Below are 12,051 nucleotides of genomic sequence, written 5' to 3'. Positions count from 1 at the left end.
AAAACAAGCAAGAACTTTTAAAAGTTGAGCCTTACAAAACTCGTATTTCTATTCAACAAAGCACATGTAATCAAACAGCAAAGCATCATTGGCAACCAAAAATAAAGGCTTTTACTTTTAGAAATAGTCAGAAAGATATATATTACCCTTATTTAATACACCATTTTGTTTCCAATGTATTTTTAAAGAAATCAGCAGATTCTTTTCCCCTAGGAATGACAAAATTCTAACACTAACATAGTACTTGATAGGCGCTGTAGGGCAACATTTCCAAAATTGGAAATTAAGGGGTGAAGAAAAGCAGCAACTAAAACTTTTTAAGGATAGTAAGGTTTTATACTTAAGATTTTGTATACTTAAGAAAGTGACAGAGGATGAGAGGTTGGATGGCATCATCAACTCAACTGGACATGAGGCTGAGCAAGCTCTAAGAGATGGGGAAGGACAGGGAAGCCTGGCGTGCTACAGTCCATGGGGTCGCAAAGAGTCAGACACAAATGAGTGACTGAACAACAACAACAATACTGAAGAGTAAAAAAATGTTATTCAAATTAAAAAATGTTATTCATCTACTTTAAGCTATCAGTTTAATTTTCAGACAACTACTCGATTAACTAGCAACTTCACAATATCTGTTTTTTCATTTACCAAAATTTGTTTCAAATGGATAACAGTGGAGGAGCAGCCACCCAAAACCCATTTTGAACTCTGGGCAAGAATTCTCAGTTAGTGTTAAGAAGAGAAAAATAGCTAAGATATAAGCTCTACTCCCAAAAGTACCCACTTAACCTCTGTGTGGCCTCTTGAATGACCATTATTATCAGCTTGTGGTTCTACTTTCTGCATACATGCTCAGTTGCTAGTCATGTCTGATTCTTTGCAATCCCATGGACTGTAGCCCACGAGGCTCTTCTGTCCATAGGATTCCCCCAGCAAGAATACTGGAGTGAGTTGCCATTCCCTTCTCCAGGGACTCTTCCTGACCCAGGGATGGAACCCATGTCTCTTAACGTCTCCTGCACTAGTAGGCGAATTCTTCACCGCTGAGCCACCTGGGAAGTCCTTCTAATTCTCTATCTGGCAACATTCATTGAAAAAGTTTTTAACTGCCAAGATAAGAAAATTATGTAACTATAAATTACTCAGGAAAGAAATGCCAATTCTATAAAATGAAATACCTTAGCACATAGTTCAAGAAAACAGAAGGCGCTATACTTCCACAGCACAGAAAGAGAAATTCTTCTCTCAAACTAAAAAGTTCGTCATTTTCTGCAGCAGTTTTTCAAATGACACATTGTTCCCTTAGCCTAGATAACATTTCCCCTTCACATTAACCCTCATCTCTTCATTTCAGTTCAGTTTAGTCGCTCAGTCGTGTACAACTCTTTGCAACCCCATGAATCGCAGCACACCAGGCCTCCCCGTCCATCACAAACTCCCAGAGTTCACCCAAATTCATGTCCATCGAGTCGGTGATGCCATCCAGCCATCTCATCCTCTGTCGTCCCCTTCTCCTCCTGCCCCTAATCCCTCCCAGCATCAGAGTCTTTTCCAATGAGTCTACTCTTCGCATGAGGTGGCCAAAGTACTGGAGTTTCAGCTTTAGCATCAGTCCTTCCAAAGAACACCCAGGACTGATCTCCTTTAGAATGGACTGTTTGATCTCCCTGCAGTCCAAGGGACTCTCAAGAGTCTTCTCCAAGACCATAGTTCAAAAGCATCAATTCTTCGGCCCTCAGCTTTCTTCACAGTCCAACTCTCACATCCATACATGACTACTGGAAAAACCATAGCCTTTTGACTAGACGGACCTTTGTTGGCAAAGTGATGTCTCTGCTTTTGAATATTCTGTCTAGGTTGGTCATAATTTTCCTTCCAAGGAGTAAGTGTCTTTTAATTTCATGGCTGCAATCACCATCTGCAGTGATTTTGGATCCCAAAAAAATAAAGTCTGACACTGTTTCCACTGTTTCCCCATCTAATTCCCATGAAATGACGGGACCAGATGCCATGATCTTCGTTATCTGAATGTTGAGCTTTAAGCCAACTTTTTCACTCTCCACTTTCACTTTCATCAAGAGGCTTTTTAGTTCCTCTTCACTTTCTGCCATAAGGGTGGTGTCATCTGCATCTCTGAGGTTATTGATATTTCTCCCGGAAATCTTGATTCCAGCCTGTGCTTCTTCCAGCCCAGCGTTTCTCATGATGTACTTTGCATATAAATTAAATAAGCAGGGTGACAATAAACAGCCTTGACATACTCCTTTCCCGATTTGGAACCAGTCTGTTTTTCCGTGTCCATTTCTAACTGTTGATTCCTGACCTGCATATAGGTATCTCAAGAGGAAGGTCAGGTGGTCTGGTATTCCCATCTCTTGAAGAATTCTCCACAGTTCTTTGGGATCCACACAGTCAAAGGCTTTGGCATAGTCAATAAAGCAGAAATAGATGTTTTTCTGGAAATCTCTTCCTTTTTCCATGATCCAGCAGATGTTAACAATTTGATCTCTGGTTCCTCTGCCTTTTCAAAAACCAGCTTGAACATCAGGAAGTTCATGGTTCACGTATTGCTGAAGCCTGGACTGGAGAATTTTGAGCATTACTTTACGAGCATGTGAGATGAGTGCAATTGTGCGATAGTTTGAGCATTCTTTGGCATTGCCTTTCTTTGGGATTGGAAAGAAAACTGACCTTTTCCAGTCCTGTGGTCACCGCTGAGTTTTCCAATTTGCTGGCATATTGAGTGCAGCACTTTAACAGCATCACCTTTCAGGATTTGAAATAGCTCAACTGGAATTCCATCACCTCCACTAGCTTTGTTCATAGTGATGCTTTCTAAGGCCCACTTGACTTCACATTCCAGATGTCTGGCTCTAGGTCAGTGATCACACCATCGTGATTATCTTGGTCGTGAAGATCTTTTTTGTACAGTTCTGTGTATTCTTGCCACCTCTTCTTAAAATCTTCTGCTTCTGTTAGATCCATACCATTTCTGTCCTTTATAGAGCCCATCATTGCATGAAATGTTCCCTTGGAATCTCTAATTTTCTTGAAGAGATCTCTAGTCTTTCCCATTCTGTTGTCTTCCTCTATTTCTTTGCACTGATTGCTGAGGAAGGCTTTCTTATCTCTCCTTGATATTCTTTGGAACTCTGCATTCAGATGCTTTTATCTTTCCTTCTCTCCTTTGCTTTTCGCTTCTCTTCTTTTCACAGCTATTTGTAAGGCCTTCCCAGACAGCCATTTTGCCTTTTTGCATTTCTTTTTCTTGGGGATGGTCTTGATTCTTGTCTCCTGTACAATGTCACAAACCTCTGTCCATAGTTCATCAGGCACTCTGTCTATCAGATGTAGTCCCTTAAATCTATTTCTCACTTCCACTGTATAATCATACAGAATTTGATTTAGGTAATACCTGCATGGTCTAGTGGTTCTCCCTACTTTCTTCAATTTCAGTCTGAATTTGGCAATATGGAGTTCATGATCTGAGCCACAGTCAGCTCCCGGTCTTGTTTTTGCTGACTGTATAGAGCTTCTCCATCTTTGGCTGCAAAGAATATAATCAATCTGATTTTGGTGCTGACCATCTGGTGATGTCCATGTGTAGAGTCTTCTCTTGTGTTGTTGGAAGAGAGTGTTTGTTATGACCAGTGCGTTCTCTTGGCAAAACTCTATTAGCCTTTGCCCTGCTTCATCTCTTCACCTGCCTCTATGTTACTCATCGTTTAAACAATTCAGAAAATAAAGTGTATTAGTTCAAGGATATCTATTTTTTGTAAGTTGAAAACCTACATGCCCAGCAATAAGAAATAATGTAAATAAATGATGGGATCCCATCCCATCACCAAGGTAGAAGGTTTTTAAATGAGATTGATCTATATCTACTGACATGGAAACATGTACATTACAGTGTATCACAAGGGAGGAAAAGCAATTTACAAAATTATATATAGCGTGAGTCCAATTTCTTTGGGGGGAGGCCTACTGGTATATGCATAAGAAAAAAACCTGGGAGCATATTTACCAGTCTGCTAACTATAACTCTGAAGAATGGGGATCAGAGAGCAGAAAGTAAAAAAAGGGATTTACACTTTTTATGCTTATACTTCAAGACTGTTTTAGTATTTTCAATGATTTTAAATAGCATTTTAAAGTTAATAAAGGGGGTAAGTTCCAACATCCCCTTCCCAGGAGGTATGTCCTCTTGGTATCTCTACCTCTGTCTACTTCTCTCACTAGTCTAAGCTCCAGGTAGCAGTACAGACATTCAAAATGTCTGCTGAGCCAAAAAAGAAACTCCACAATTAATTACTGTCAGAAACTTTCTTCATTTACACTGTTTTTTGGCCTCACCATATGGCTTGCAGGACTTTTAGTTCCCTAACCAAGGTATGAACCCAGGCCCCCAGCAGTGGAAGCATGAGGGCCTAACCACTGGACCACCAGGGTATTCTGTCTCCATTTATACTTTTAACCTTCATTTATTTTAGCTTGATTCAATCTTCAACTTTAAGAAAATTACCTAAAATAATCAGCTTTAAGATCTGATTTTATCAGTGGTTTCTACTAAATATACAGTTTGATAGAAACTTCATGTACATTTCTCAATTTTATTTCATTGTAGCATTCTATGAATTTATTTATGAAACACTTTTAAACACCCTTCTTTAAAGAGGTAAAAGCTATGTACAAAACTAAGAGAGAAAATGTGTTTTGCCTATCATTTCAGATTAAAGCCCTTTGTAATCACATATTCAAAGAATAAAAGGTTATCATGAAGGTTTCTTCAACATTTCACCTTCTCTAAGGAAAAAATCTCTGTCCTTGGTTATTTAAGATGTGTTTGTGAAAACTTGTAGCAATAAGTAAATAGTCAGTGTCTAAGGCAGCCTGTTAAGTTGCTGTATATCCTTACTATAAAAAAGTAAAATATATGGAAAGAACATGATCTGGGTTCAAATTCTGTCCTACCACTCATATTTAAGGCTAAGGTATTTTATCTGGTTTTTTCACTGTAAACTGAGTAAAGAAATACCTATTTAAAACAAAGGTTAAGTAAAGGTTAAAGGAGGGACTGTCCATATCACTGGCCACAGTACATATGTCATCACAAAAAAACTCAATCCATAAGAACTTCCTTCTCTGCTTTCCCTTCCCTGAATTCTGAGGTAAATTTTACCTTCTTATTACTTCTACTCATAATGCAAGAGAATCATTCTGGAACACATCTTTACTATACAAATGAATAGGTAAAACAATCTAGACAACAATCCTTCAAATAGTGAAAGACAGACATTATTCCTTTCCAACTCTCTCAAATACTTATTGAGCATATGAAAGTGAAAGTGAAAGCCGCTCAGTCATGTCCAACTCTTTGGGACCCCATGGACTATACAGTCCATGGAATTCTCCAGGCCAGAATACTGGAGTGAGTAGCCTTTCCCTTCTCCAGGAGATCTTCCCAACCCAGGGATTGAACCCAGGTCTTCTACACTGCAGGCAGATTCTTTACCAGCTGAGCCACAAGGGAAGCTCAAGATACTGGAGTGGGAAGCGTATCCCTTCTCCAGCGGATCTTCCCTACCTAGGAATCGAACCGGGGTCTCCTGCATTGCAGGTAGATGGATTCTTTACCAATTGAGCTATCAGGGAAGCCCTTATTGAGCATATAATTTTGTAAAATGTGTAAGGCATTAAAGGGAACACATTACTGAACCTATCCTCCATAGCTTAAATGTAATAAAATTTATTAAATTTTAAAAGTTATACATACATTAACAATGAAAGAAAACACATGATTAAGTAGCAAAACAAGAACATGTAAAATAATGTTAAAAGATGGTAAAAATAAAGGGCAAAAAAACAGAAGGCAGTCAGTAGAGTCTGACTGGATTATAATCACAGGATTACGAGAAAGTGAAGTCGCTCAGTCATGTCTGACTCTTTGTGACCCCGTGGACTGTAGCCCACCAGGCTCCTCCGTCCATGGGATTCTCCAGGCAAGAATACTGGAGTGGGTTGCCATTTCCTTCTCCAGGGGATCTTCCCAACCCAGGGATCGAACCCAGGTCTCCCACATTGCAGGCAGACGCTTTAACCTCTGAGCCACCAGGGAAGCCCAAAAGAAAGTGAAAGTGAAGTCGCTCAGTCATGTCCAACTCTTTGTGACTCCGTAGACTGCAGCCCACCAGGCTCCTCTGTCCATGGGATTCTCCATGCAAGAATACTGGAGTGGGTTGCCATTTCCTTCTCCAGGGGATCTTCCCGACCCAGGAATCAAACCCAGGTCTCCCGCATTGCAGCCAGACGCAGGCAGTCAGCAAATGACAGCCTATCAGACAATGTGGCCCTTAACCTACCGTCACACAAACAGTAAGCTAAAAATTTTTGCATTTTTAAATGGTTGAAAAAAAAAAAGAAAAATATTTAATGACTTATGAAAATCATATTCCAGTGTCCATAAATAAAGTTTTATGGAATCGTAGTCAAGCTCATCCACTGACACATTGCCTATGTAAGCTCTCACATCCTACTGGCAGAGTTGAACAGTAGGAGAGAGAACATATGGTCTAAAAAGCTTAAAATATTTACTACTACCTGACCCCTTATGGGAAGTTTACTGACTCCTCACTATAAATATCAAATGCAAGAACATGGATAAAAATGCTTTTTAATATATGAATGACATCAGTTCAGTTCAGTCGCTCAGTTGTGTCCCACTCTTTGTAACTCCATGGACTGCAGCACACCAGGCTTCCCTGTCCATCACCAACTCCCGGAGCTTGCTCAAACTCACATCCATCATGTCGGTGATGCCATCCAACCATCTCTTCCTGTCGTCCCCTTCTCCTTCTGCCTTCAACCTTTCCCAGCATAAGGGACTTTTCCAATGTTCACATCAGATGACTAAAATACTGGAGCTTCAGCTTCAGCTCTTTCAACAAGTATTCAGCATTGATATCTCTTAAGATTGACTTTGATCTCCTTGTCAATCTTATCAAGCAAGGTTTGATCTTTGATCTCCCTGTCAAGCTTATCAAGCAAGGTTTGATCTTTGATCTCCTTATCAATCGTATCAACCTTGTCAAGCAAGGTTTGATCTCCTTGTCTAAGGGACGTTCAGGAGTCTTCTCCAGAACCAGAGTTCAAAGGCATCAATTATTTGACACTTTGCCTTTTTTATAGTCCAGCTCTCACAACCATACATGAGCACTGGGAAGACGATATCCTGACTATACAGACCTTCGTTGGCAGAGTAACGTCTGCTTTTTAACATATTGTCTAGGTTTGTCATAGCTTTCCTGACAAGAAGCAATCGTCTTCTGATTTCATGGCTGCAGTCACTATCCACAGTTATTTTAGAGCTCAAGAAGAGGAAATCTGTCACTGCTTCCACCTTTTCCTCTTCTATTTGCCATGCAGTAATGGGGCTGGGTGCCATGATCTTAGTTTTTTTAATATTTAGTTTTAAGCTGGCTCTTTCACTCTCCTCCTTTACCCTCATCAAGAGGCTCTTTAGTTCCTCTTTGCTTTCTGCCATTGGAGTGGTGCCATCCACATATCTGTGGTTATTGATGTTTCTTCCACCCATCTTGATTCCAGCTTGTAACTCATCCAGCCCAGCATTTCTCATTATGTGCTCAGTGTATAGGTTAAACAAACAGGGTGACAGCAGACAGCCCTGTCGTACTCCTTTCTTGCTTCTTGACCCACATACAGGTTTCTCAGGAGACAGGTAAGATGATATGGTATTTCCATCTCTTGAGAGCTTTCCACAGTTTAATAATGATCCACACAGTCAAAGGTTTTAGCATAGTCGATGAAACAGAGGTAGATGTTTTTCTGGACTTCCCTTGCCTTCTCTATGATCCAGTGAACGTTAGCAATTTATCTCTGGTTCCTCTGCCTTTTCTAAACCCAACATGAACATCTGGAAGTTCTCAGTTTACATAATGCTGAAGCTCAGCATGCAAGATTTTAAACATGGCCTTACTAGCTTGGGAGATGAGTGCAATTGTCTGATGGCTAGAACATTCTTTAGTACTACCCTTCTTGGGAACTGGAATGAGGATTGTCCTTTTCCAGTCCTGTGGCCACTGCTGGGTCTTCCAGATTTGCTGACATACTGAATACAACACTTTGATGTCATCATCCTTTAGGGTTTTGAATAGCTCTGTACAGCAAAGTAATTCAGTTATATATATTCTGTTCTTTTTCCATTATGATTTGTAACAGGTTATAGGCTTCCCTGGTGGCTCAGACAGTAAAGAATCTGCCTGCAATGAAGGAGACGGGGTACAATAACTGGGTTGGGAAGATTCCCTGGAGAAAGAAATGGCAACCCACTCCAGTATTCTTGCCCAAGAAATCCCACAGACAGAGGAGCCTGGCGGGCTACAGTCAATGGGGGTCAGAAAGAGTCAGATACAACTGAGTGACTAACACTTTTAATTTATAACAGGATATTGAATATAGTTTCTATGCTCTACAGTGGGCTTCCCTGGTAGCTCAGATGGCAAAGAATCTGCCTGCAATGCAGGAGACCCAGGGTCAGTCCTTGCTCGGGAAGACCCCTTGGAAAATGGAATGGCTACCCACTCCAGTATTCCAGCCTGAAGAATTACATGGAGAAAAGGAGGCTGGCAGGCTACAGTCCATAGGGTTGCAAAGAGTCAAGCACGATTGAGCAATTAACATACATACATATGCTATACAGTGGGATGTTGCTCTTTGAATCACTTTATTTTTAATAATAACATCATTCTTTTATCTATTCATGTGTCACAGTTTTTTATGATCAACTCACAAAAGAGTTAACTAAAAATAAAAACATAAAACTAGAATGGGAAAAAATACAGCAGCAAGTATTAACACTGAGACATTTCTAGTCACATGGTGATCACTTTGGGCTGTGAATTAAATAAAGCTCTATGAAAAGCACAAAAATAGAACTCTCCCACCCAGATAATTGCACATCTCTGATGTAGAAATAACCTTTTTTTGTTTTTGTTTGTTTTTTATTGAAGTACAGTGATTTACAATAAACTTTATAAACCACTGTTTTTACAAGTTTATCCATAAAAATAACTAGTATGTGTGACAAGAGTATTGCATAGAAAATTATTTGAAAGAAACAGGAAGAGTAATAAAAAAAATTATCCATCCATTTGAGATCCTTTAAAAAAAAAAAAAAACACTTCCACTTCAGCTTTGGCAATATGCTTAATAGGGAATTTATAATCTAAGATTAGGTCACATGATGATGCAACCTAAAATGCTACTATGGGGTGTTCAACATCACTTGTTAAGCACGTAAATATCCTCGAAGCATTAAACATGGATCTGAGGCTCTGTCATAACTACCTCCTAAAGAATTATGAAAGAGATCAAATAAAAACTATAATGTATGGAATTTGAAACATCTATGTTCCTTGTTTTATAAAATATATATATGCCTAAAAAGCTGCATATAAACTGAATAACCATTTACTCAGAGGAGTTGCCTATATGCCTAGCATGACCTACCATTCCCAATCAAATTCTTCTCAGCTCAACAGCTTTACTCACCGTGGGCAGTACTGGGCTATTCTTTGCAAAGACAGGACAATGTCAGGATGAGGGGATAGCTCACTGGCCCTAGGATAGCACTATAGCTCAACAGAGTAAAACTAGATTACCAAACTGTCCATATAATGAGATGGCTCCCCCTGGGTTTTTGACCAGAGAACACTTTTTAAAAGAAATCCTTCATTAGATTCTTTTGTACTGTGAATTGTTTTGTTCAATAAGTTGAGTCCTTTATAATTGGGTCTCTGTAATATCTTTTTTTGTTAAGAGGCACTGGAATGGAGTTTTAAAAACTGTCTGGGTTTGAATCCATATTTTACTTCTTACTACCTACATGGCACTGAGTAAGATCTTTGTGTACAAATTTCATCTATAAAACACAGATAATAACAATTATATTCCATAGAGATGTATGAGAATAAATTTTAAAATACATATAAAAACCTTAGCACAAATGTTAGCTATAATTATCTACTCTATTAAAGAAAATACACGGTCTCTTTTCATTTTCATTTTATGGGGCCAAAAGGGAAGAAAGTAGTGATAAGATTAAGCTATTACATATACCCAACAAGAATTTGAAGTGGTTTAAAAATGAGTAAAAGTATTTCCCTGGTGGTATAGTGGGTAAGAATCTGCCTGCCAAGTAGGGGACATGAGTTCAGTCCCTGGTCTGGGAAGATTCCACATGCCTCAGAGCAACTAAAGCCCATGGGCCACAAAGACTGACATGTGCAAGCCCTTGAACCTGCACACTGTAACTACTGAGACTGCATGCCTCTAGCCTGTGCTCTGCAACAAGGGAAATCACCGCGATGAGAAGCCCGCGCATCACAGCAGAGATCAGCCCCACCTCCACCACAAGAGAAAGCCTACACGCAGCAACGAAGAGCCAACGAAACCAAAACCTTAAAAAAAAAAATAATTTAAAAAATGAAAAGGAGCAAAAACAAAAGTTACAACAGACCTATGATTAGCAGATAAAACAGTAAGTTCAAACTGCTTTAAGAAAAGACACTTCAATACTTTTTACCTCTTACAAAAATTACATATCAAATAAACACTGGAGTCTTCTCCTAACTTCTTCATAACTTCAATCTAGGCCGCATGACTGTGTAATAAAATTTACTTGAAAATCCACTAGGTTTTCCAAGGTTATTAAGGTCGGTTCAACCTAACTCTTTTTGTTTTTGTTGTTCAGTTGCTAAGTTTTGTCCGACTCTCTGAGACCCCATGTTGTGAAACACACCAGGCTTCTCTGTCCTTCACTATCTACCAGAGTTTGCTGAAATTCATGTCCATTGAGTTGATGACACTATCCAATCATCTCATCCTTTATCACCCCCTTCTCCTCCTGCTCAATCTTTCCCAGCATCACGGTCCTTCCCAATGAGTCAGCTTTTCACATTAGGTGGCCAAAGTATTTGAGCTTCACCTTCAGCATCAGTCCTTCCAATGAATATCCACGGTTGATTTCCTTTAGGATTGATTCATTTGATCTCCTTGCTGTCCAAGGGACTCTCAAGAGTTTTCTCCAGCACCACAATTTGAAAGCATCAGTTCTTCAGCTCTCTTCTTCTTTTTGGTCCGACTATCACATCCATACATAATCACTGGAAAAAAATCACAGCTTTGACTATACGGATTTTGTTGGTGAAGTGATGTCTCCGCCTTTTAATACACTGTCTGAGCTTGTCATACTTTCAACCCAAGGAACAAGCGTCTTCTAAGTTCATGGCTGCAGTCACTGTTCACAGTGATTTTGGAGCCCAAGAAAATAAAATCTGTCACTGTTTCCATTGTTTCCCCATCTAACTGCCATCAAGTGATGGGACCAGATGCCATGATCTTAGCTTTTTGAATGCTAACTTTTAAGCCAGCATTTTCACTCTTCTCTTTCACTTCCATCAAGAAGCTCCTTAATTGCTCTTCATTTTCTGCCATAAGGGTGGTGTCATCTGCATATCTGAGGTTATTAATATTTCTCCTGGCAATCCTGATTTCAGCTTGTGCTTCATCCAGCCCGGCACTTCGCATGATGTACTCTGCGTATGTTAAATAAGCCGGGTGACAATATTCAGCCTTGATGTACACCTTTGCCAATTTTGAACCAGTCCATTGTTCCATATCCAGTTCTAACTGTTGCTTCTTGACTTGCATACAGGATTCTCAGGAGACACGTAAGGTGGTGTGGTAGTTCAGTTTCTTGAAGGATTTTCCACAGTTTGCTATGATCCACACAGTCAAAGGCTTCAGCATAGTCAATGAAGCAGAAGTAGATATTTTTCTGAAATTCTCTTGTTTTTTCTATGATTCAGCAGATGTTGGTAATTTGATCTCTGGCTCCTCTGCCTTTTTTAAATTCAGATTGTACATCTGGAAGTTCTCAGTTCACATACTGTTGAAACCTAGCTCAAAGGATTTTGAGCATTACCTTGCTAGCATGTGAAATGAGCACAACTGTACAGTAGTTTGAACCATTCT

General features: G+C 39.6%; 1 protein-coding gene across 3 annotated transcripts in view; it reads right to left on the bottom strand.

The window, feature by feature from the left end:
* ACAP2 (ArfGAP with coiled-coil, ankyrin repeat and PH domains 2) overlaps positions 1 to 12,051 on the bottom strand; it is a 172,248-nt gene that overhangs the window by 109,219 nt on the left and 50,978 nt on the right. The window lies entirely within an intron of this gene.

Source organism: Bos taurus, chromosome 1, assembly GCF_002263795.3.
Source record: "Bos taurus isolate L1 Dominette 01449 registration number 42190680 breed Hereford chromosome 1, ARS-UCD2.0, whole genome shotgun sequence".
Lineage (NCBI taxonomy): Eukaryota > Metazoa > Chordata > Mammalia > Artiodactyla > Bovidae > Bos > Bos taurus.
Note: the sequence above shows the minus strand (reverse complement) of the source record. Positions and strands in the feature narration are given on the sequence as shown.